This window comes from Hylobates moloch, unplaced genomic scaffold, assembly GCF_009828535.3.
Source record: "Hylobates moloch isolate HMO894 unplaced genomic scaffold, HMol_V3 SCAFFOLD_5, whole genome shotgun sequence".
Classification (NCBI taxonomy): domain Eukaryota; kingdom Metazoa; phylum Chordata; class Mammalia; order Primates; family Hylobatidae; genus Hylobates; species Hylobates moloch.
The window spans coordinates 75,809,714-75,836,256 of record NW_026652280.1 but is presented as its reverse complement, the minus strand read 5'-3'; positions in this window follow the sequence as shown (position 1 = coordinate 75,836,256).

Below are 26,543 nucleotides of genomic sequence, written 5' to 3'. Positions count from 1 at the left end.
TTGGTCTATTCAGAGATTCAACTTCTTCCTGGTTTAGTCTTGGGAGGTTGTATGTGTCGAGGAATTTATCCATTTCTTCTAGATTTTCTAGTTTATTTGCGTAAAGGTGTTTGTAGTATTCTCTGATGGTAGTTTGTGTTTCTGTGGGATCTGTGGTGATATCCCCTTTATCATTTTTTATTGCATCTGTTTGATTCTTCTCTCTCTTCTTCTTTGTTAGTCTTGTTAGCGGTCTATCAATTTTGTTGATCTTTTCAAAAAACCAGCTCCTGGATTCATTAATTTTTTGAAGGTTTTTTTTGTGTCTCTATTTCCTTCAGTTCTGCTCTGATCTTAGTTATTTCTTGCCTTCTGCTAGCTTTTGAATGTGTTTGCTCTTGCTTTTCTAGTTCTTTTAATTGTGATGTTAGGGTGTCAATGTTGGATCTTTCCTGCTTTCTCTTGTGGGCATTTAGTGCTATAAATTTTCTTCTACACACTGCTTGGAATGTGTTCCAGAGTTTCTGGTATGTTGTGTTTTTGTTCTCATTGGTTTCAAAGAACATCTTTATTTCTGCCTTCATTTCATCATGTACCCAGTAGTCATTCAGGAGCAGGTTGTTCAGTTTCCATGCAGTTGAGCAGTTTTGAGTGAGTTTCTTTATCCTGAGTTCTAGTTTGATTGCGCTGTGGTCTGAGAGACAGTTTGTTATAATTTCTGTTCTTTTACATTTGCTGAGGAGTGCTTTACTTCCAACTATGTGGTCAATTTTGGAATAGGTGTGGTGTGGTGCTGAAATAAATGTATATTCTGTTGATTTGGAGTGGAGAGTTCTGTAGATGTCTATTAGGTCTGCTTGGTGCTGAGCTTGAGTTCAATTCCTGGGTATCCTTGTTAACTTTGTGTCTCGTTGATCTGTCTAATGTTGACAGTGGGGTGTTAAAGTCTCCCATTATTATTGTGTGGGAGTATAAGTCTCTTTGTAGGTCTCTCAGGACTTGCTTTATGAATCTGGTTGTTCCTGTATTGGGTGCATATATATTTAGGATAGTTAGCTCTTCTTGTTGAATTGATCCCTTTACCATTATGTAATGGCCTTCTTTGTCTCTTTTGATCTTTGTTGGTTTAAAGTCTGTTTTATCAGAGACTAGGATTGCAACCCCTGCCTTTTTTGTTTTCCATTTGCTTGGTAGATCTTCCTCCATCCTTTTATTTTGAGCCTATGTGTGTCTCTGCACATGAGATGAGTTTCCTGAATACAGCACACTGATGGGTCTTGACTCTTTATCCAATTTGCCAGTCTTTGTCTTTTAATTGGAGCATTTAGTCCATTTACATTTAAAGTTAATATTGTTACGTGTGAATTTGATCCTGTCATTATGATGTTATCTGGTTATTTTGCTCGTTAGTTGATGCAGTTTCTTCCTAGCCTCGATGATCTTTACAATTTGGCATGATTTTGCAGTGGCTGGTACCGGTTGTTCCTTTCCATGTTTAGTGCTTCCTTCAGGAGCTCTTTTAGGGCAGGTCTAGTGGTGACAAAATCACTCAGCATTTGCTTGTCTGTAAAGTATTTTATTTCTCGTTCACTTATGAAGCTTAGTTTGGCTGGATATGAAATTCTGGGTTGAAAATTCTTTTCTTTAAGAATGTTGAATATTGGCCCCCACTCTTTTCTGGCTTCTACAGTTTCTGCCTAGAGATCAGCTGTTAGTCTGATGGGCTTCCCTTTGTGGGTAACCCGACCTTTCTCTCTGGCTGCCCTTAACATTTTTTTCCTTCATTTCAACTTTGGTGAATCTGACAATTATGTGTCTTGGAGTTGCTCTTCTCGAGGAGTACCTTTGTGGTGTTCTCTGTATTTGCTGAATCTGAATGTTGGCCTGCCTTGCTAGATTGGGGAAGTTCTCCTGGATAATACCCTGCAGAGTGTTTTCCAACTTGGTTCCATTCTCCCCGTGACTTTCAGTTACATCAATCAGACGTAGATTTGGTCTTTTCACATAGTCCCATATTTCTTGGAGGCTTTGTTCATTTCTTTTTATTCTTTTTTTCTCTAAACTTCTCTTCTTGCTTCATTTCATTCATTTGATCTTCCATTACTGATACCCTTTCTTCCAGTTGATCGAATCAGCTACCGAAGCTTGTGCATTTGTCATGTAGTTCTCGTACCATGTTTTTCAGCTCCATCAGGTCCTTTAAGGACTTCTCTACATTGGTTATTCTAGTTAGCCATTCATCTAATCTTTTTTCAAGGTTTTTAGCTTCTTTGCGTTTGGTTTGAACTTCCTCCTTTAGCTCAGAGAAGTTCGATCTTCTGAAGCCTCTTCTCTCAGCTCTTCAAAGTCATTCTCCATCCAGCTTTGTTCCGTTACAGGCGAGTAGCTGCGTTCCTTTGGAGGGGGAGAGGCGATCTGATTTTTAGAATTTTCAGCTTTTCTTCTCTGTTTTTTCCCCATCTTTGTGGCTTTATTTACTTTTGGTCTTTGATGATGGTGACGTACAGATGGGGTTTTGGTGTGGATGTCCTTTCTGTTTGTTAGTTTTCCTTCTAACAGTCAGGACCCTCAGCTGCAGGTCTGTTGGAGTTTGCTGTAGGTCCACTCCGGACCCTGTTTGCCTGGGTATCAGCAGTGGGGGCTTCAGAACAGTGAATATTGCTGAACAGCAAATGTTTATGCCTGATTGTTCCTCTGGAAGTTTTTGTCTCAGAGGGGTACCCAGCCATGTGAGGTGTCAGTCTGCCCCTACTGGAGTGTGCCTCCCAGTTAGGCTACTTGGGGTTCAGGGACCCACTTGAGGGGGCAGTTTGACCATTCTCAGATCTCAAACTCTGTGCTGGGAGGACCTCTACTCACTTCAAAGCTGTCAGAGAGGGACATTTAAGTCTGCAGAGATTTCTGCTGCCTTTTGTTTGGCTGTACCCTGCCCACAGAGGTGGAGTCTACAGAGGCAAGCAGGCCTCCTTGAGCTGCAGTGGGCTCCACCCATTTAGAGCTTCCTGGCTGCTTTGTTTACCTAGTCAAGGTTCAGCAATGGTGGGTGCCCCTCCTCCAGCTTTGCTGCTGCCTTGCAGATCAATCTCAGACTGCTGTGCTAGCAATGAGCGAGGCTCCATGGGCATGGGACCCTCTGAGCCAGGCACGGGATATAATCTCCTGGTGTGCTCTTTGCTAAGACCATTGGAAAAGTGCAGTATTAGGGTGGGAGTGACCCGATTTTCCAGGTGCCGTCCGTCACCACTTCCCTTGGCTAGGAAAGGGAATTCCCTGACCTCTTGCACTTCCCAGGTGAGGTGATGCCTCACCCTGCTTCGGCTCTTGCTCGGTGGGCTGCACCCACTGTCCTGCTCCCATTGTCCTACAAGCCCCAGTGAGATGAACACAGCACCTCAGTTGGAAATGCAGAAATCATTCATCTTCTGCGTTGCTCACACTGGGAGCTGTAGACCGGAGCTGTTCCTATTGGGCCATCTTGGAACTGCCCCCTGGAAATTTGTTTAAGTTCCTTATAAATTCTGTTCGTTAGACCTTTGTCAGATACGTAGTTTAAAAATATTTTCTCCCATTCTATAGATTGTCTATTTATTGATAGTTGCTTTTGCTGTGCAGAAGCTCTTTCATTTAATCATGTCCCATCTGTCAATTTTTGTTTTTATTGCGATTGCTTTTAGCATCTTCATCATAAAGTCTTTGCCATGTCCTATGTCTATACTGATATTTCCTAGGTTATCTTCCAAGATTTTTATAGTTTTCAGTTTTACATTTAAATCTTTAATCCATCTTGAGTTTATTTTTGTATATGGTGTAAGGAAAGCACCTAGTTTCAATCTTCTGCAAATGGCTAGCTAGTTATCCCAACACCATTTATTAAATAAGGAGTCCTTTCCCCATTGCTTTGTTTTTGTCAGCTTTGTCAAAGATCAGATGGTTACAGGTATGTGGCATTGTTTCTGTGCTCTCTATTCTGTTCCATTGGTCTATGTGTCTGTTTTTGTACCAGTACTGTGCTGCTTTGATTGCTGCAGACTTGTAGTATAGTTTGAAGTCAGGTAAGTGTGATGCCTCCAGCTTTGTTCTTTTTGCTTAGGATTGCTTTGGCTATTTGGACTCTTTACTGGACCCACATAAATTTTAAAATAGTTTTTCTTATTCTGTGAAGAATGTCATTTGGTAGTTTGATGGGAATATCATTGAATCTGTAAATTGCTTTGGGCAGTATGGCCATTTTAACAATATTAATTCTATCCATGAGCATGAAATATTTTTTCATTTTTTTGTGTCATCTCTGATTTCTTTCAGCAGTGTTTTGTAATTCTCATTGTAGAAGACTTTCATCTCCTTGGTTAGCTGTATTTATAGGTATCTTATTCTTTTTGTGGTATTTTGAATGGGATTGCATTCTTGATTTGGCTCTCAGCTTGGATCTTGTTGGTGTATAGGAATGCTACTAATTTTTGTACATTAATTTTACATCATGAAACTTTGCTGAAGTTGTTTATCAGATCAAGGAGCTTTTGGGCAGAGACTATGAAGTTTTCTAGATACACAATCATATAGTCTAAAAACAGGGATAGTTTGACTTTCTCTTTTCCTGTTTGGATGCCTTTTATTTGTTTCTCTTGTCTGATTGATCTGGCTAGGACTTCTAGTACCATGTTGAATAGGAGTGGTGAAAGAGGGCCTCTTTGCCTTGCTGCAGTTTTCAAGGGAAATGCTTCCAGCTTTTGCCTATTCAGTGTTGGCTGAGGAGTTTTCGTAGATAGCTCTTGTTATTTTGAAATATGTTCTTTGATGACTAGTTTGTTGAGGGTTTTTAACATGAAGGATGGTGAATTTTATTGGAAGCCTGTTCTGCATCTATTGAAATGATCATGTGATTTGTTTTCAGTTCTCTTTATGTTATGTGGTGAATCACATTTACTGATTTGCCTATGTTGAACCAACTTTGCATCCCAGGGATAAAACCTACTTGATCATGGTGGATTAGCTTTTCGATGTGCTGCTGGACTTGGTTTTCTAGTATTTTGTTGAGGATTTTTGTGTCTATGTTCATCAAAGATATTGGCCTGAAATTTTCTTTTTTTGTCCAACAGCATTTATGGAAGAGAATGTCCTTTCACCAATGTGTGTTCTTGGCACCTCTGTCAAAACACAGTTGGCTGTAAATGCATGGATTTATTTCTGGGCCTTCTATTCTTTTCTACTTGTTCTAGGTAGTGTGATGCCTCCAACTGTGTTTTTTTCTCTCAAGGTTATTTTGGCTCTTCGGGATCTTTGGCCATTCCATATACATTTTACATTTTTTTTCCTATTTCTGTGAAGAATGTCACATGTATTTTGATAGGGATTATATTGCAACTAGATTGCTTTAGGTAGCACGGACATTTTAACAATATTAAATTCTTCCAGTCTATAGACACAGGATATCTTTCCATTTATTTGTGTTTTTTTTAAAATATATTTCATCAGTGTTTTATTGTTTTCAGTGTACAGATCTTTTACTTCCTTGGTTAAGTTGATTCATAGTATATATTTTTTGGTAGCTATCGTAAGTGGGATTGTTTTTTTGATTTCTTTTTCAGGTAATTCACTGTTGGTATGAAAAAAATTCTAGTTTGATATCATTGTGGTCAAAAAAGATACTTGATATGATTTTAATCTTTTAAAATGTGTTAAGACTTGTTTTGGGGCCTAACATATGATCTATTGTGGAGAATGTTCCATGTGCAGTTGAGAAAAAGGGTGTTCTGCAGCTGTTGGATGGAATGTTCTGTATATGTCTGTTAATTCCATATGTCCATTAATTCCATGTCTAGAGTGCAGTTAAGTCTAATATTTTCTTATGGATTTTCTGTCTGGATGATCTGTCCATTTCTTAAAGTGGGTGTTGACATGTATGTTTATTGCAGCACTATTCACAATAGCAAAGACTTGGGACCAACCCAATTGTCCATCAATGATAGACTGGATTAAGAAAATGTGGCACATATACACCATAGAATACTATGCAGCCATAAAAAAGGATGAGTTCATGTCCTTTGTAGGACATGGATGAAGCTGGAAACCATCATTCTTAGCAAACTATCGCAAGGACAGAAAACTGAACACCACATGTTCTGACTCATAGGTGGGAATTGAACAATGAGAACCCTTGGACACAGAGTGGGGCACATCACACACCGGGGCCTGTTGTGGGGTTGGGAGAGCAGGGAGGGATAGCATTAGGAGATATACCTAATGTAAATGATGAGTTAATGGGTGCAGCACACCAACATGGCACATGTATACATATGTAACAAACCTGCACATTGTGCACATGTACCCTAGAACTTAAAGTATATAAAAAAAATAAACTGGGTGTTGAAGTCCCCTACTATTATTGTATTGCAATCTATCTCTCCCTTCATATCTGTTAATATTTGCCTTATATATTTAGCTTCTTTAATGTTGGGTGCATATAGACTTAATAACTATTGAAGCTTCTTGCTGAATTGACCTCTTTATCATTATATAATGACCTTCTTTGTCTCTTTTAGAGGGTTTGACTTAAAGTCTATTTTATCTGATGTAAGTATAGCTCCTCTTGCTCTCTTTTGGCTTCTATTTGTGTGGAATATCTTTTTCCATCCTTCACTTTAAGTCTCTGTGTTATAGGTGAAGTGAGTCTCTTGAAGGCAGCGTATAGTTGAGTTTTGTTTCTGTATTCAGCCACTCTGTGTCTCTGATTGAAAAATTGAATCCATTTATATTTAAGGTGATTTTTGATAGGTAAAGGTTTACTACTGCAATTTTATTACTTGTTTTCTAATTGCTTTGTAGAATTTTAAAATTTCCTTCCTCTTTTACTGTCTTCCTTTGTGCTTAAGGGATTTTTTCCCAGTGGTTTGTTTTGATTCCTTGCTTTTTATGTTTTGTGTATCTATTATATGTTTTTGTTTTGTAGTTATCATGAGGCTTACAAAAAACATCAGTTATAACAAAATATAGATTTTTTAGGTGGACAGCATCTTTACTGTCATTTTTACTATTGTAGGTCTGATATTAGGGATAAAAGCAAAGTCTTATTTTTATTCCTTTCTCTTTCCCCCAGGCAGATAGTATATTTCTTTCTGCTGTGCTGTTGGGATTGGAGGGATGATGTGGGTAAAACAACTATCTTTCCTGCTCTCTTCAATGCATCTTTTCTCATTATTATGCTACAGCCAGGTACTGTGACTTCTCACATGAGTTTCTTAGTTCTTGTAAAGGTATTTTCATGCATGGATAGTTTTTCAAATTGATATTTCTGTGTGGCAGCGAACACTGGAGAGTCCTATTCCATCATCTTATGCCACACTCTCAGATGCTTTGTAAAGAAATAAAAATGTTTTGATCCACAATAACTGGAACAGGGTAAATAACATGCCTCCTGGCACAAGTTTTTAAGGTACTTGTGTTGATGACTGAATAGAATATTGATTATTGATATACAAATGTGGTATTCTGTTTAGCATATGAAGATTTTCTTCAAATAAACAGTGTTTTCTAATAAGTAGTCTATTTCCTCTTCTTCTCATTATAGTTATTTTTATGAGAGTAGTTAGCCAGCTCTTTGTTTTAAACAGATATATATATATATTTTTCAAATTGTATAGTAAGGAACACTAATTTCAAGCTTTTAATAATGTTTTATCTTCATTATATTATTTCGAGACCGCTCAGCTAAACTGGGTGTCCAGTACCAGATCAGTTAGCAAACTTACTCTAATAGGAAATGAAGGGGAGATAGACATGAATGTTTACAGTGTGCCTTTCATGAGATACTTCTTTTACCTGGCAAGTGGCCTAATGTCCACTTGTCCAACCCACAACTGGGTCACACAAGGCAGAAATGAAGAGTAAGGCAGAGAGACAGAGGTGGGGTGGGCAACTAGTGGTGTGTATAAAGGAATAGGATTGTTGGTCACTTTGAGGAAAGTGGGGAACCCAGACTGATAGGTGGAAGAGATGCCTCTAAGTTCTCATCTCTGGTCACCAGCTTGAGCATTGGGTGTGGTATAGACCTAGAAGTTGTGTCAAGGGTGACTGAGCCTTACTTCTGATATGAGAAAGTTAAACTTAATTCAAAATGGATGCTAAGGCAACTTAAAATTATAAGAATTGTCTTCTATTATATTAGATAGAGATAGGTATATAGAAGGAGTGAAAGAGTCACCATCAATTTCATAACCATTTTCATTTTCCTCTTAAATATATATAGATGTTAAGATAATTCCAATATCAGAAATATTAAACTGTGAGATAAATATACATTTTAGAACTGAGATAATAGAACAAATAGTCCATAGATATAAAAGTGTCCTGTGACTCAGTAAGTTTGGCAAATGCTCTACACTCATTTTCTCTTAGAGAGACATAATTCATACTAGTGTATATTAATAATAAACCCCGGAAAGCCTGGCAGTAAAAAAATCTGATATTGGTTAACTCAGAACTTTCACCACTACTTGGCCTTGAAATTCTTTTCATGTGGAGTATCTTGTGGAACAAGTTCTCTGGAGTTCATTGGGAAAATGCTGGGCTAAGGCAAATTTCATAGATACTTCTCTGAAGTGACACAGCTGTCAGATTTTATGAAGCTGGAGCAGCAGAAATTTTTCTGTTTTACCAGGCCATGCCACTGACTGTACAGGATGCTGCTAGACTTGATGTTAGAAGGCAGAGCCAGGGAGAAGTCATCAATATGGCAGCTCACCTCTGGCAATGGATGCTAGCATATTTGCCAGCCTGCATTTTTCTCTGTCTCTAGGGTTGTTGGTGGCTTCAGATCACGGTGGAAGCCATTTGGGCATCACTGGGTGATTTGATAATATGATCGCTTTTTACTTACAGGGTCTGGGGATGGTTTCTTATTGCTGACTACCCCTAGAAGTTCTGCTCAGATATGAACTTTTCATAAAAAGCAGTCATTAGCAAGAGGGTTTGGTTCACAAGGCAGAAGAACTATGCTGCCTTTCCAGTCAATTCAATTTCTGTGATAATTTGAGAACCTTGCCTATAATTTAGGGATTTAGGAAGCTCCACACGTTTTGGAAGCTATTGGAAAAATTGCCCTGGGAAATAGCTTCTTTTGAAAAACTTTTGCTTGGATGCTTCTGTGTGCCCAGTGTCAGAAATTGAGTCGAAATTCATAAACACTTATTTCTTACATCGTTAGTATTTCTACCACTTCTTTGTTTTTTATGGGCCGTAAATCAAGGATTCAGCATGGATACACAAGCTAGAAACTATGGAGGTCCCTTTCATAGTCTCCTGGAGCTTGTTAGAATCAGGATGTAAGACCTGCTTGAGATTATGCTTAATGAAATAAGCCAGGCACAGAAAGACAAATATCGTGTGATCTCACTTATACGTAGAATCGAAAAAAATTGAACTCATAGCAACAGAAAGTAGAATGGTGGTTACCAGGGACAGGGCATGGGGGTTGAGTAAATATTGGACAAAGGGCAAAGTTTCAAATAGGGATCTGCAGCTTTTTCACAATCTGAAATAGAAATGATTTGTCAAAGTTCAATGCAATAACACATATTAGGTAGAAGGAATAAATTCAAGAGATCTATTGCACAACATGGTGACTGTTGCTGATAATAATGTCTTCTTGAAAATTGCTAAGAGTGTAGATGTTGTGTTTTCATCACACACAAAAAATGATAAGTATGTTGTTGCTGTGTATGTTAATCAGATCAATTTAGCAATTCTACAATATATACATATTTCAAAATATTATTATAAATAAGTCTATGTCATAAATATAGACTTTTTTATGTGTCAGTTAAAAAATAGTCTGGACATGGTGGCTAATGCTTGTAATCCCAGCACTTTGGGAGGCTGAGGTAGGAGGACTGCTTGAAGCCAGTAGTTCAAGACCAGCCTGGGCAACATAGTGAGATACTGTCTCTGAAAAAAAAAAATTATCTGGGAGCTACTCAGGAGGCGGAGGGTGGAGGATTGCTTAAGTCCAGAGGTTTGAGGCTTCAGTGAGCTATGATAGTGATACTGCACCTGGCCTGGGCAATAGAGAGGGACACTGTCTCAAAATAAAGAATTTAAAAATTAAACAAGAAAAAAATCAGGCTGTAAGTACACATAAAAGAGGGCTGTATGAAAAACGGTGCTAGTTTTCAGGTGGGAGACACAAATAGAGAATTCTTTTCTCCCCACTGAGGACATCCTCTTGATAGCAACCAGGATATGTGTCCAGGAGAACATGATGACCAAATATGGCAATGAATGCAGCCCTCAAACTCCACAAAGGCAGGGACTGCTGCGCTGATATAAATGTTGTAGCATGAAAGACCAAGCCCTAGGGATTTATTACAGAAAAAGTGATTGATGGCATTGGACCTGCAGGAGGACAGTGAAAAAGTAGGACACACATACAATCCTTCTGCTAAGTATCCCACCACCTGCGCCAGCTGCTAACAGGATGCAGACTTTCGAAGACAGAACTAAGGAATATACCTAAGAATGGCTTGTTTTACTACGTAAATTAAATTATAGCTAGAAATTATTATTTATTATTTATAGAAATTTGTTATTATTTACAGAAAGTGTGGGGAAAAAGTGATACGCTGTTGAGAGAAAAATATTCTAGTCACTTTTTACCTTAACTAAAAATAATGTGTATTGTTTGGCCAAGAGTGCAAGCTCTGGAATTAAATTAAAATCCTGGTTTTACCACTTGATTATGTGGCTTGAACAGGTTGTTTAACTGCTCTGAGTTTCATAATCCACAAATAGGGATCACAGCTTTTTCATAATCTGAAATAGAGATAATTTGTCAAAGTTCAATGAAATAGCACATATTCTATGTGTTGGCACTTAGAACGCCTATCCTAATGTTAGCTAATAATAACCCAATTATTTCACCAGGCCTATAATAAACTTCCTTTACATGAAAGAAGAACACCTATGGTCTTTGTCCATGGAATGATGCTGTGATGAGTCAGGGATTCTTCTATCAAATCATTTCGCAGGAGATTTTCCCTAATGTTTGGTTCTCCCCAGCTTCCCCTTGACAATTCTTAGGGCAAAGTCCTCATTTTTTTTCCCTGTGAATTTCTCTGCTTTCTTGTATGTTTACTATATACTAGAGAATCTGAAAACTCACTATCATCAGGGCGGCACATTCCTCACCATTCATTTTTCTTTATAATGAAATCACTGGATTATGGTGCTAGTCTAGACTGAAGCTACCTCAATTTCTGATCATCTATGATGCAGTTTTGCAGAATAATTTGCCTCAAATCGAAAGCATATGTTCATTTATTAAATGAGTCATTCTACATTAAAATAACTTCTACAGATTGGCATCTCATGAAAACTGCTTTGTATTACAGTGGGTTAAAGTTTCTCAAAATTGAAAAAATGTATTTAGAGAGCTGATAATATGCTTTAGGCTTTTTGTGGGAACAAGTCAGGGACTAGATAAATGAAGTAATACATTCCAAAATATATTTTTTAAAAAGCTTATTTTATTTTTAATTGACACATAATAATTGTAGATATTTATGGTGTACAGTGTGATGTTTTGATACATGTGTATATTGTGGAATGATCAAATCAGGGTAACTAGCATATTCATTGCCCCAAATATTTATCATTTCTTTGTGGTGAGAACATTTAAAATCCTCTTAAAATGGCTAAAAGAGAGGATTTTAAATCTTCTCATAATATGCTTTTAAAGTTATTTTGATTCTTGTGCCGCCTACCAGAAAGGAGAAATATTGAAAAACACTGCCACTGTAGATTCCTGCAGTTGTAGGTACAGATGTTACTCATTTTTACCGAAGAAAAAAGAATCTATACCGAGAAAGAAAGTTAAACCTGTGAGAGGTAAGAAATGAGAGGAAATAATGAGCAAATTCTAAGGGAAAATGACATCACACAAGCAGCATTTTTGATAATTCTAGGAGATGGTGAAGTCCAAAGCTGGGCTGTTAAGAAATCTTTATTATTTTCATGATGGTTTAAATCCTCATGTGCCAGTATAGAAACTGCTAAGCTTCTGAAAGTGATCACACTAGTAGCCTCTTACCTGTCTGGCCCTGACCAATAGCTTTACGGTGTCGGTGGGCAGTTTAAAAAGTCACTTGCAAACCGAGTGTCATATCTCAAGCCTGTAATCCCAGTAACTCAGGAGGCTGAGGTGGAAAGGTAGCTTGAGGCCAGGAATTCCATGCTGCAGCGAGCCATGATTGCACCACTGTGCTCCAGCCTGGGCAACAGAGGGGACCCTGACTCTTAAATAAAGAAGTCACCCGTAGATAAGAAAACAATATGTCCACTTGAGGAATCATTAGATGTCCTATCTTTGTTAACATCAATAACTTCAATAGAGCTGATTTTCTCTAATTAAGCCCAAATCAGGATATGACTTTGGTATGTGAGGCATAATGCAAACTAGGCTGTCAATTATCATATATTGACATCTCTGGTCCTTTCCTTGATATGTAGATACCCACAACCAGGTAGCCCTTTAGAAGAATAAATGACAATTTCACTTCAAGTCAAATTTTATGCAAGATGTTTCCTTGAGGAAAGTTTGTAATATAAATACGATTTGATCTTTTCCTTCAAGTAATTTTAAATCTAGTGGGGAGCAGAGCAAGAAGGTATGTAGGGGCAAGGCACAGTGGCTTACACCTGTAATCCCAGCACTTTGGGAGGCTGAGGCGGGCGGATTGCCTGAGGTCAGGAGAACAAGACCAGCCTGGCCAACATGGTGAAACTCCGTCTCTAATAGAAAGAAAGAAAGAAAGAAAGAAAGAAGAAAGAAAGAAAGAAAGAAAGAAAGAAAGAAAGAAAGAAAGAAAGAAAGAAAGAAAGAGAAAGAAAGAAAGAAAGAGAGAAAGAAAAGGTATGTAAGAATGCCTAAACCTGCTTTAATCATGGTGAGATAATGGCACGAACATTGTAAACAATCTTAATTAGTCTTTAACAATTCTGAAATTAAGTCACCAAGGGAAAAAATTAAAGGTGAAAAGTGATTCAACATTACATATAGGTGCTTTTCATGTGCGTTGTGGTCAGAAGTGTGTGTTCATGGTGTGTGTGTGTGTAAGAAAATAAAAGATATAAAATTATTTAGTCTATGATAAATAATTTTTTTCTTTCAGTATTTTAAGACATTTCTCCACTGTCTTTTCACGTGCATTGTTTCTGACAAGAAATCTACTTTTATTTGTACTTTTGTTCTGCTATTCATAATGGCCTTTTTTTCCTTGGATACACTTAAGATTTTCCTTCTACTCTTGGTTTTTAGCAATTTTATTGTGATATATCTTGGTGTGGATTTTCCATGTTGCTTTTGCTTGGGGTTTCTTGAGATTCCTGAATTCGTGGGCTTATATAATAGTTTTCATAAAATTCACAAAATTTTAATCATTATTTAAAAAAATACTCTTCAATATCAACTCTGTTTCTCTTCTCCTTCAGTGACTCCAATTACACATATATACAGCTGCATGAAGGTGTTCCACAGCTCACTGATGCCCTGTTTATTCATCTTTTTGATTTTTTTCTCATTTTGCATAGCTTTATTTTCTGTCTTAATGTTTACTAATTATTTATTTTGCATTATGTCTAATCTATAGTTAATCCCCCCCGCCTTTTTTTTTGAGACAGAGTCTTCCTCTGTCACCTAGGCTGGAGTGCAGCGGTGCATTCTTGGCTCACGGCAACCTCTGCCTCCTGGGTTCAAGGTATTCTCCTGCCTCAGCCTCCCAAGTAGCTGGGATTACAGGCATATGCCACCACACCCAGCTAATTTTTTTTGTATTTTTAGTAGAGACAAAGTTTTTCCATGTTGGCCAGGCTGGTCTCGAACTCCTGACCTCAGGTGATCAGCCTGCCTCGGCCTCCCAAAGTGCTGAGATTACAGGTGTCAGCCACTGTGCCTGGCCCCCATCCATTTTTTAATCATCTGTAGACTTCATTGAATCTTTCATATTGCTTCTTATCTTCTTTGAACATATGGAGTTCAGTTATAATTGTTTTAGTGCTCTTGTTTGCTGATTCTAACATCTTTGGCAGTTCTTGGTCAGTTTTTATTACAAATTATTCTTATTATTATGGTCATATGTTCCTGCTTTTTGCACACTTGGAGAATTTTTGATTGAATGCCAGACATTATGAATATTACCATGCTTGGTGCTAGATGTTTTGTATTTTTATACATATTCTTGAGCTTTGTTCTGTAGCACAATTAAGATACTCAGAAACTGGCTGGGTGTGGTGGCTCATGCCTGTAAGCCCAGCACTTTGGGAGGCCGAGGTGGGCAGATCATGAGGTCAGGAGTTTGAGACCAGCCTGACTGACATGGTGAAACCCCGTCTCTGCTAAAAATACAAAAATTAGCCGGGTGTTGTGGTGTGTGCCTGTAATCCTGGTTACTCAGGAGGCTGAGGCAGGAGAACCACTTGAATCTGGGAGGTGGAAGTTGCAGTGAGCTGAGATTGCACCACTGCACTGCAGCCTGGGTGACAGAGCAAGACTCCGTCTCAAAAAAAAAAAAAAAAAAATAGATACTTGGAAACTGTATAATCCTTTTTTCTTTTTTTTTCTTTTTTTGAGACAGAGTCTGGCTCTGTCACTCAGAGCTAGAGTGCATTGTTGTGATCCTGGCTCACTGCAACTTATGCCTCCTGGGCTCAAGCCAACCTCCCACTTCAGCCTCTTGGGTAGCTGGGACAACAGGCATATGCCACCATGCCTGTCTGATTTATGTATTTTTTGTGGAGATGGGGGTCTCACTTTGTTGCCCAGGCTGGTATCAAACTCCTGAGTTCAAGCAATCCACCCACCTTGGCCTCCCAAAGTACTAGGGTTACAGGTGTGAGATACTGTGACCAGCCATATGATCTTTTGAGTCTTGCTTTGTAGATTTGTTAGTTTGAACTGAAGTACAGCTCAGTCTAGAGCCAATTATTTCTTACCTGATGCAAGTCCTTTCTGTCTGCTCCACCTAGAACATCATGAATCTTGAGATTTCTCAGTCTGGCTGGTGAGAACAGGCACAATTTCCAGCCTTGTATGAGCATTGAACACTGTTACCTTTAATCATTTGGGTGTTTTCTTCCCTTGCCTCTAGGTGTTTTTTACATGTTTGCACTGACCAGCACTCAGCTAAATAATTAAGGGGTATTTTCTGCAGCTCTAGGGGTTCTCTCTCTGTTCAGCTCATTTTCTCCACTATTTTGTCCTGTAAACTCTAGTTGCCTTGGTCTCTTCAGACTTTCAGCTCCATCTGCTTCAGGAAGTCCACTAAACTCTTCATGTACATTCTATATCTGCATTGTGGCCTGGAAACTTTCTTAAGGAAATAAGCTGGGGAAATTTTAGAGCTCATTGGTTTCTTGACTCTCTGGGATTTTTGTCCTTTATTGCTTGATGAAAGTGCCTTACGAATTATGAAACTATTTATTTCATATATTTTGTCCAACTTTGTGTATTTTAGGTCGGAAGGTAAATCCAGTTTCTATTACTTTATCTTGGCCAGAAGTAGAAGTTCTGGAAGTGGTTTTTAATTGGATGAATATAAGTATTTTGAAATTGCCCAAACTATAGCATATTCAAGCCCCTTTGAAGCTTTATTTTATACTACCTGAAATGAAAAGTAAATAGGCTTTAAAGTTAGAAAGATCTAGGTTTAAATCTTGGCACTACCACTTAATAGACATGTGATCTTGGGCAAAAAAATGTAATTTCCCTTAACCTCTGTCTAATCTTTGATAAAATGAGATTGAAAGAATTTACTTAAAACACACGGGTTTCTATGTAGTATTTCTATTTATAGCAAAATATTGAAAATAGATAAGGAAGTGAGAGGATAAATCAGAACTAATGTATAATTTGCATTTCTATGAAACACCTAAAAATAATGAGATAGATCTATATGTATTCTTATGAAAAAAGTTAATAACACAGTGTTAGGTGAATAAAAAACTTTACAGAAAAATATGTGGTGTGAACTGATTTTAACTTTAAAAATCCCGTGTGTGTGTGTGTGTGTGTGTGTAAGGAAAACACCATCTGGAAGCATATATGCAATTTTAAGTAAGTGGGGAAAATAACTTGAATAGTACCTTTTCAACTTTAAAAACAGATGTATTTAAACAAAGTAGACACATACAAATTAATTTCTCAAGAAAAATGAATAATAAAAAGAAGCAAGGTTCAAGAGAGATAATAGATATGCCTGGCACAATTTATACCATCAATGCCTGAGAGCCAACAAGCATCAGGAACTCACATGCAGAAGAAAGGTAGGCTTATTTCATGTGCTGCAGCAAGAGTAAGCATGCACCAGAGGGAGCAAAGTGTTGGATAAGAGGGAGCCAAGAAGCCCTATTATAGGATTTAGGTTTGTGCTGGGTGATTCTAAGAAGGATTTAGGGAGTGGATGCCTCCTAAATTCTGAGATGAGTGTTAGCAAAAGAATTGGTGATTAGCTATGTTGGTAATTTATATCTAAGAGGAAGGAAGATTAAAGTAGGTAAAGAAGGAGTATTTACTCAGATTAGTTAGAAAAGCAGAGTATGTAGCCATTTTTGTGGGTGCCAAGAGTTCTTGTCTTGTGATTATGTTTCAGACATAATCACAGAAACATAATCACAGAATGGCCTTTTCTCTGTCTTGTTCCATTTCAGTCATAGCGTGGCCTTGTCTAATTTTTGCTCATATCCTGTAAAGATTGTTTATATTAAATTGGGAACTTTATGGCTAATGTATCAGCTGCTATCTTCAGGGCCATTTTCTAATTTCTCAATACCGTTGATAGCCTCCTTTCTTCACTTATATTTTTACTTTGCCAAAGATAAGATGACTCTACCGAACTTTGGAGTTAATCGTACGACATACTGGCTCTAATTCTATAGATTTTACTTTGGTTCTCATATGTTGATACAGTTTGGCTCTGTGTCTCCACCCAAATCTCATCTGGAATTGCAATCTGCACATGTCAGGGGAGGGGCCTGGCAGGAGACGACTGAAACATGAGGGCGGACTTCCCTCTGCCGTTCTTGTGATAGTAAGTGAGTTCTCATGATATTTGGTTGTTTGAAAGTGTATGACACTTCCCCCTTTACTCTCTCCCTGTCTTGCTCTGTCATGGTAAGACGTGCTTGCTTCCCCTTTGCCTTCCGCCATGATTAAGTTTCCCGAGGCCTCCTAGTCATGCTTTCTGTACAGCCTGTGGAACTGTGAGTCCATTAAACCTCTTTTCTTCATAAATTACCCAGTCTCAGGTAGTTCTTTATAGCAGTGTGAGAACAAACTAATACATATGCTAAAATAATGCACAGTTCAATAGGAAAAATTTAATTTTTTTTTCCAGGAGATTTGCCTTTAGATTTTTTTCCACGCTATTTCAGGCAGATTGTCCACTAAAAGGGTTCTCCACAGATTCTCACAGAAAATTTATAGTGGAGGGCTTTGGGATCAGTACCTGCTCCCTTCAGCATCTGTGGCTCTAGGTAAAAAACACACACACACACACACAAAACAAACAAACAAACAAACAAACAAACAAACAAACCCTTTTTTCATTAGTTAGTTTTCTACTGAAGGAGAGAGGAGCTTCCCAGAAGGGAAAAGTGTTCATGTTGCAAACCTTTGGCAACTCTTATTGATTCTTGACTCTGTGTGTGTATGTGTGTGTGTGTGTGCACATGTGCATTGAAGTGTTGTTTTAATGGCTGTCACACCCATGTTAAAATAATCTTTTCTAATACTCGTTACTATTAACATTTATTGAGGGTTTATAATTTCTGTGTATTATTTTATATATTACACTACGAGGCTGTATGATTTCTATACATTATCTTATCTATTCCTAATAAACAAGCAAATAAACAAATTAGAGCACCCCATGAAACATGTATTAAGGAAAACGAGGTCATAAAAGCTCATTTAACTTGTAAAGAGGCACTACTGGTGAGTGGCAGAGTTGGGATGTGAACCAGAGTCAAAGAGCTTCTAAATCCTATACTATACTACCATACAGTGACACATGTGTTTAAAACAACATTCCATATATATATATATATACGTGTAGATATTGGGTTCCATCCAATATTGCTGAACCAACATCTGCAGGGCTGGGCTGTAGTTATATACACTTTAAAAAACTGCTTGGTCATTTGAATGCTGTTGTCTACAGATTGGTATTTAAAGACCACTAATGTATGCTACACACTCACTTAACTTCTAGCTGGGAAGCTGCCTGTATTATTACTTTTTATCATCATTCATGCATTCAATATTTATGGACTATCAACTGTGTCTAAGCCTCTATACCAGATGTTAAAAGGTTATAGAAAGAAAATGTATGTCAACTTCCTTATAGATGGTAGGGAAGCTCTGGTATGTAAATAAATAATTTAGATAGTGATAAGTAATATTTATTTATATAGTTGAAGGGCTATGGATATTCAGTTGAAGAAGAAATTACTTCCAGGAGTAGAAGGTTGGCAGGAAACAAACCCTGGTTTGGGAACACTGCAGGGAGAGACTAGCTCTTGAAGGAGTAATGAGATTTGGGTGTGTTGAGGTGTGTTGTTTCACATGGTGTATGTACTGATTAACAGTATATGACTTCCTGACTTTGAAGAGTAAGCTGCCATGCTCTGAGAACGACAATGGAGAGGGCCATGTGGCAAAGAACTATGGACATCCTCTAAGATCGGAAAGTAGCTTTCAGCTGACAGCCGGCTTTCAGGTGACAGACAGCCAGTTCTACACCTGCAAGGACATGAATTCTGCCAACAATGTGAGTGAGCTTAGAAGCAGATCTACCCTCAGCTGATCCTTCAGATAAGGACACAGTCTTGGTTGACAGCGGGGTTATATAGCATTTCAGAGGATGTTATTATGCAGCAATAGATAGAACTGATACAGATTTTGGGATTACAGCAATACAGATTTATTTCCCTGTTGAGGGATATTCACTTCCTAGGTCTTGACTTTCCAAAAGATGCTATAATAAAGATCCTTAAATATGTGGCCTTAGGGACTGGGACTTTTATTTCCATCAAGTTTTAGGGCTGAAATTCAGGATTGAAGGCTTAAAAAAATTTTTTTTTTATTTTACTTTAAGTTCTGGGATACATGTGCAGAATGTGCAGGTTTGTTACATAGTTATACAGTGCCATGGTGGTTTGCTGCACCTATTAATCTGTCATCTACATTAGGTATTTCTCCTAATGCTATCCCTACCCTAGCCCCCCCCCCCCCCCCCAGGCCCTGGTTTGTGATGTTCCCCTCCCTGTGTCTATGTGTTTTCGTTGTTCAACTTCCACTTATGAGTGAGAACATGCAGTGTTTGGTTTTCTGTTCTTGTGTTAGTTTGCTGAGAATGATGGTTTCCAACTTCATCCATGTCCCTGCAAAAGACATAAACTCATCCTTTTTTATGGCTGCATAGTATTCCATGGTGTATATGTGCCACATTTTCTTTATCCAGTCTGTCATTGGTGGGCATTTGGATTGGTTCCAAGTCTTTGCTTTTGTGAACAGTGCTGCAGTAACCATATGTATGCATGTGTCTTTATAGTAGAATGATTTATAATCCTTTGGGTATATACCTAGTTATGAGATTGCTGGGTCAAATGGTATTTCTGATTCTAGATCCTTGAGGAATTGTCACACTGTCTTCCAAAATGGTTGAACTAATTTACACTCCCACCAACAGTGGGAAATTCCTATTTCTCCATAACCTCTCCAGCATCTGTTGTTTCCTGACTTTTTAATGATCACCATTCTAACTGGCGTGAAATGGTATCCATTGTGATTTTGATTTGCGTTTCTCTAATGACCAGTGATGATGAGCTTTTTTTCATATGTTTGTTGGCTGCATAAATGTCTTCTTTTGAGAAGTGTCTGCCCATATCCTTCCCCCAGTTTTTGATGGAGTTGTTTGTTTTTCTTGTAAATTTAAGTTACTTATGGATTCTGGATCTTAGCCCTTTGTCAAATGGATAGATTGCAAAAATTTTCTCCCATTCTGTAGGTTGCCTGTTCACTCTGATGATAGTTTAATTAGATCCCATTGGTCAGTTTTGGCTTTTGTTGCCATTGCTTTTGGTGTTTTAGTCATGAAGTCTTTGCCCATGTCTATGTCCTGAATCGTATTACCTAGGTTTTCTTCTAAGGTTTTTATGGTTTTAGGTCTTATGTTTAAGTCTTTAATCCATCTCGAGTTAATTTTTGTATAAGGTGTAAGGAAGGGGTCCAGTTTTAGTTTTCTGCATATGGCTAGCCAGTTTTCCCAACACCATTTATTAAATAGGGAATCCTTTCCCCATTGCTTTTTTTGGTCAGGTTTGTCAAAGATCAGATGGTTGTAGATGTGTGACAGTATTTCTGAGGACTCTGTTCTGTTCCCTTAGTCTATATATGTGTTTTGGTACCATACCATACTGTTTTGGTTACTGTAGCCTTGTAGTATAGTTTGAAGTCAGGTAGTGTGATGCCTTCAGCTTTGTTCTTTTTGCTTAGGATTGTCTTGCAATCTAGACTGGATAAAGAAAATGTGGCACATATACACCATGGAATACTATGCAGCCATAAAAAAGATGAGTTCATGTCCTTTGCACAGACATGGATGAAGCTAGAAACTATCATTCTCAGCAAACTAACACAGGAACAGAAAACCAAACACTGCATGTTTTCACTCATAAGTGGGAGTTGAACAATGAGAACACACGGACACAGGGAGGGGAACATCACACACCAAGGCCTGCCGTGGGGTGGGGGGCTAGGGTAGGGATAGCATTAGGAGAAATACCTAATGTAGATGGTGGGTTGATGGGCACATCCAACCACCATGGCTTGTGTGTACCTATGTAACAAACCTGCATGTTCTGCACATGTATCCCAGGACTTAAAGTGTAATAAAAAAAAAATTGGCACTATCAGTCTTGTTGTCTACAAGTGCAGAGAATTAGAAACTGAGGCCCAATCTAGAACTGCTTCTTTCCTTTTTCTTTTAGAGCTTCTCTCACATCTTGGACTCTCAGTCCGTAGATCAGTCACAATGCCATAGAACACAGATGACACTTTCCCCTGCTTTTGAGACCCGTTGGTCCCATGGTGTAGATACATGTAAGAGGGAGTGCCATAGAAAATGACAACTGCTCTCAGGTGGGAGGCTCACATGGGGAAGCCTTGTGTCCTTCCTGCAGTGGAAGACATCTTCAGGATAGCAGCCAGGGTATATGCCTGGGAAAAGATGACCACCATCAATCACAGTGGTGTTCAGGAGCTTTCAGTCCTCATGCCCCCACAGAAGCAATGATTGACAACCATTCACAGATGAGAGTACCTTTGTGGAGCCCGGGAGGCCAGCGGAGAGGTCCAATCGTCCTGCTGAAGAAAAAAATCTGAACATAGACACTTTAAAGAGGATAAGAACAGCAGTTTCATTTTACCAGCATCAGCCTCCCTCAAGGCAGCACAGCTTAATATCAGAGACCTGCACCTCCAGTGATTTCTCCCACAGGGGAAAGTGAGAGCTTCTCCAGCCTAAGGGGTTCCTTTCTTTCTCACCCCACCCAGAATACTGAACAAATGACTCAATAGTCCTGGGACAATTCGGGGCAGGGAAAGGGGCAGGGGCTCACAGCAACATGGGTGCAGTACCTAAAGCGTTATTGTTTCTACTGGCTGCTCTACTGGCTGCTCACAAACCTTCCAGGACATATCGCCTGTGGAGGCCACAACAAGACCATGGTTGTATCTGGCATTTTGCCTGCCCTCTCCCCATAGATATGCCTGCAAGAGCCTCTGAAGCTCATACACCAAAAACACACACAGACAGCCAACTAGACTCCTCTGGGTTGGGAGAAGATACTTTAAGCACTTCATGTCACTGCCCTAGGAAAAATAAGTGGGAGATTCTCAGTACCCAGCATGGCTTTAAGGCTTGAGAGAAACTATACAATCCTAACACTTCCTCGTGGAGAGGGAACAAAAGGAGTGGAGTTGGTGTATCCAGAGGAAAAGTCTGAGATTCCACATGCAAGTGAGATCATGCGGTATTTGTCTTTCTTCATCTGGCTGATTTCACTTAGCACAGTGTTCTCCAGGTTCCTCCATGCTGTTGCAAATGGCAGGATTTCCTTATTTTTAATGGCTGAATAATATTCCCGTGTGTATGTATATCAAGTTTTCTTTATCCATTCATCTGCTGACCAACATTTGTTTACGTATCTTGACCATTGAGAATAGTGCTGCAATGAACATTACAGATGAGAGTGCAGATATGTATTTGACATACTGATTTCATTTCCTTTGGATATACACCCAGAAGTGGGAATGCTGAATCATATGGTAGTTCTATTTTTAACTTTTTGAGGAAGCTCTGTACCATTTTTACAATGCTTGTACCAGTTTATAGTCCCACCAGCTGTGTACAAGGATTTTTGTCACACAAAACTTCAACACATCTTTTTCTTTTTGTTAGTAGCCATTTTAACAGGTGTGATGTGATATCTCATTGTCATTTTGATTTGCATTTATTTGGCAATTAGTGAGGTTGAGCACCTCTTCATATACCCATTGTCCATTTGTATGTCTTCTTTGGAGAAATGCCTATTCAGGTAACTTGACCATTTTAAAATCAGGTTATTTACATATTTATTTTGCCATTGAGTTGTGTGAGTACCTTACATACTTTGGATATAAACTCCTTATCAGGTATATAGTTTGCAGATACTTTCTTCCATTCTGTACATTGTCTTTTCATTTTGTTGATTGTTTCATTTTCTGTACAGAAGCTTTTTAGTTTCAAAGAAGTAATTCCACTTGTTTCTTTTTGTTATTGTTGTCATGGGCTTTTTATGTCTTATCAAAAAAAAATAATGCAAACAGCAATGTGAAAGTGCTTTTCTCCTATGTTTTCTTCCGGGAGTTGTATGGTTTCAGATTTTACATTTAAGTCTTTAATCCATTTAGAGTTAATTTTTGTGTATGGTATGAGTCCTATTTCATTTTTTGCATGTGGCTATCCAGTTTTTGCAACACTACTTATTAAAGGGATATCCCCCCCAATTTTGTACTGGCACTTTGGTCAAAGATTAGTTTACCACATATGCCTAGATTTATTTCTGGGATCTGTATTCTGTTTCATTAATCTATCTGTCTGTTTTTATGTCAGTACCATACTGTTTTGATTACTGTAGCTTTGTGTTATAATTTGAAATTATAGAGTGTGATGCCTCCAGGTTTATTCTTTTTACTCAAGATTTCTTTGACTATTGGTGGTCTTTTGTGGCTTATAAATTTTAGGATTGTTTTTTCTATTTCTGCAAAAAATGTCATCAGAATTTTGACAGAGACTGCATTAAATCTGTAGACTACTTTGGGTAATACGGACATCTTAGTAATATTAATTATTCCTTTCCATGAACACAGAATATCTTTCCACTTTTTTTGTCTTCAGTTTCTTCATCAATATCTTCTATTTTCAATGTACAGATCTTTTACCTCCTTGGTTAAATGTATTCTTTAAGTATTGTATTCTTTTTGATGCCATTGTAAATGGAATAATGTTGTTAGTTTCCTTTTTGAATAGTTTATTGTTAGTGTATAGAAATACTAATGACTTCTCTATGCCTATTTTTTATGCTGTAACTTTCCTGAATTTATTACTTTCATCAGTCTTTTTGTGTGTAGAGTCTTTAGAGTTTTCTCTATATAAGATCATGTCATTTGCAGAGACACTTTGATTTCTTCCTTTTCAATTTGGATAATTTCATTTCTTTTTTTGCCTAATTGCAACAGCTATAACTTCCAGTACTGTGGTGAATGTAAATGGTAAGAATGGGCATCCTTGTATTGTTCCTGATCTTAAAGGACAATCTTTCATCTTTTTACCATTAAGTATAATGTAGACTATGGGCTTGTCATACATGGCTTTTATTATTTTGAGACACATTGCTTCTACACCTACTTTGTTGAGACTTTTACCATAAAACACCATTGAATTTTGTCAAATGCTTTTTCTGTATCAATTGAGATGACCGTATGATTTTAATCCTTTATTCTGTTAATGTGGTGTATCTCGTTTATTATTTTGCATATGTTGAAACATCCTTGCATCCTAAGAGTAAATCCCACTTGATGCATTTAATGTGCTGTTGAATTCAGTTTGCTAACATTTTATTGATGACTTTTGCATCTATATTCACCAGAGATATGGCCTTTAACTTTCTTTTCATGTAGTATTTGTGTCTGGCATTTGTATTAGGGTAATGCTGGCCGCATACAATCAGTTTGGAAATATTCCTTCTTCTCTGCTTTTTCTGGAAGAGTTTGAGAAGAAGCATTTAAAGAATTCTTTAAATGCTTGGTAGAATATACTCAAGAAACCACCTGGTCCTGGGCTTTACTTTCTTGGGAGATTTTTGATTACTGATTCAATCTTCTTACTCATTCTGGCCTGTTTGGACTTTCTATATCTTCATGATTTAGTCTTGGCAGGTGGTATGTTCAAGAAATTTGTCTATTTCTTCTAAGTTAACCAGTTTATTGACATATATTTATTCATAGTTCTTTATATTTCTGTGATATCAGTTGTAATGTCTCCTTTTTCATTTGTAATTTTATCTGAATCTTCTCTCATTTTTTCTTGGTTGGTTTTGTTAAAAGCTAATTAATAGCATTTGTCTTTTCAAAAAACCAACTCAGTTTTGTTGATATTTTCTATTGCATTTCTCATGTCTATTTCATTTATTTCTGCTCTAATCTACATTATTTCTTTCCTTCTGCTGACTTTGGGTTTAGTTGCTCATAGTTTTCTAGTTCCTTGAAGTGTAAAGTTAGGTGGTTTAAGATTTCTTTTTTTTTTCTTAATGTCGGTCCTTAATGCCATACACTTCCTTTTAGCACTGCTTTTGCTGCATCCCATAAGTTTTGGTATGTGGTATTCTATTTTAATTTGTCTCAAGATTTAAAAAAAATTCCTTCTGATCTCTTTTTTGACTCATTGGTTGTTAGGAGTGTGTTTTTAAATTTCCACATATTTGTAAATTTTCCAAAATCCCTCCTGCTATTGATTTTTAGTTTTGTACCATTATGGTCAGAAAAGATACTTGAGATGATTTCAGTCTTCTTACGTTTGTTAAGACTCATCTTGTGGCTCAGCATATGATCTATCCCAGAGAATGCTCTGTATGTGCTTGCAAAGAATGTATATGCCAGTTCTGATGGATAGAATGTTTTATATATGTCTATTAGGTCGATTTGGTCTATACTATAGATCAAGTCCACAGATTTGCTGTTCCTTATTGATTTTCTGTCTGGATGACCTATCCATAGTTGAAAGTGAAGTGTTGAAGTCCTCCACTGTTATTCCATTGCTATCTGTTTCTTCCTTCAGAGATGTTAATATTTGCTTTATATCTTTAGATACCTCAATGTTGAGTGCATATATATTTATAATTGTTATAGCCTCTTAGTGAATTGACCCCTTTATCATCAAATATTCACTTTCTTTGTCTCTTATGACAGATTTCGACTGGAAGTCTATTTTACCTCATGTAAATATAGCTACCACTGCTCTCTTTTATTTACTATTTGCGTGAAATATCTTTTTCTATCCTTTCACTTTCAGTCTACGTGTGTCCTTAAGTCTAAAATCAGTCTCTTGTAGAGAACGTATTGTTGGATCTTGTTTTTTAATCCATTATATCATTTTGTGTCTTTTGATTAGAGAAGTTAATCCACTTACATTTAAACTAATTATTGACAGGCAAGGGCTTACTACTACTGTTTTGTTACTTGTTCACTGACTTTTTTAGTCTGTTTGTTCCTTTTTTCAATTCTTACCGTATGTCTTTGTAATTTGCTAAATTTTGTGGTGTTATGCTTTGATTCCTTTTTAAAAAGTCATTTCTGTATCTACTAGAGGCTTTCACTTTGTAGTTATCACGGGGCTTACATAAAACATCTTACAGTCATAATATTCTAATTTAAACTCATAACAACTTAATTCCAATTGCATATTAAATTCTACATTTTTACTTCTCCCCTACCTCACATTTTATGCTATAGTTTTTCACTTCTGAATGACTACTGCTTTCTCTTCAATAACATGATCACTTCTGTTTTGTTCTTCCCACCTCTTGAGCAATGCATATTAAAATACCTGATTTCTGACTTGTCCCTACTCCTCAGAGTATCCAAATGTACAGAGAGCCACTGATTCCTTCCTTCATTCTTGGATTCATTCAGCAAAGCCCATACTCTATGAAAATCCCCTTTCACATTTCTCTTACTGAGATATTCACAGCTCTGTGGAATGTGTGCTGCGAAAGGAAAATAAACCTAAAATTTGGACTACAGCCATGTTTGGTCAGTAGGTTTGAACAAAACAAAGTTCCTATATATGAATTTGATTTATCTTACCAACTATATAACACAACTTCTATAACTTAATTCTAAAGTTTTTTTCTCAAGTTGGTCTGTCATGAATTGGAAGAGATGAATTAGCATTTGCTATTACTATTGGGTATCTTTTGCC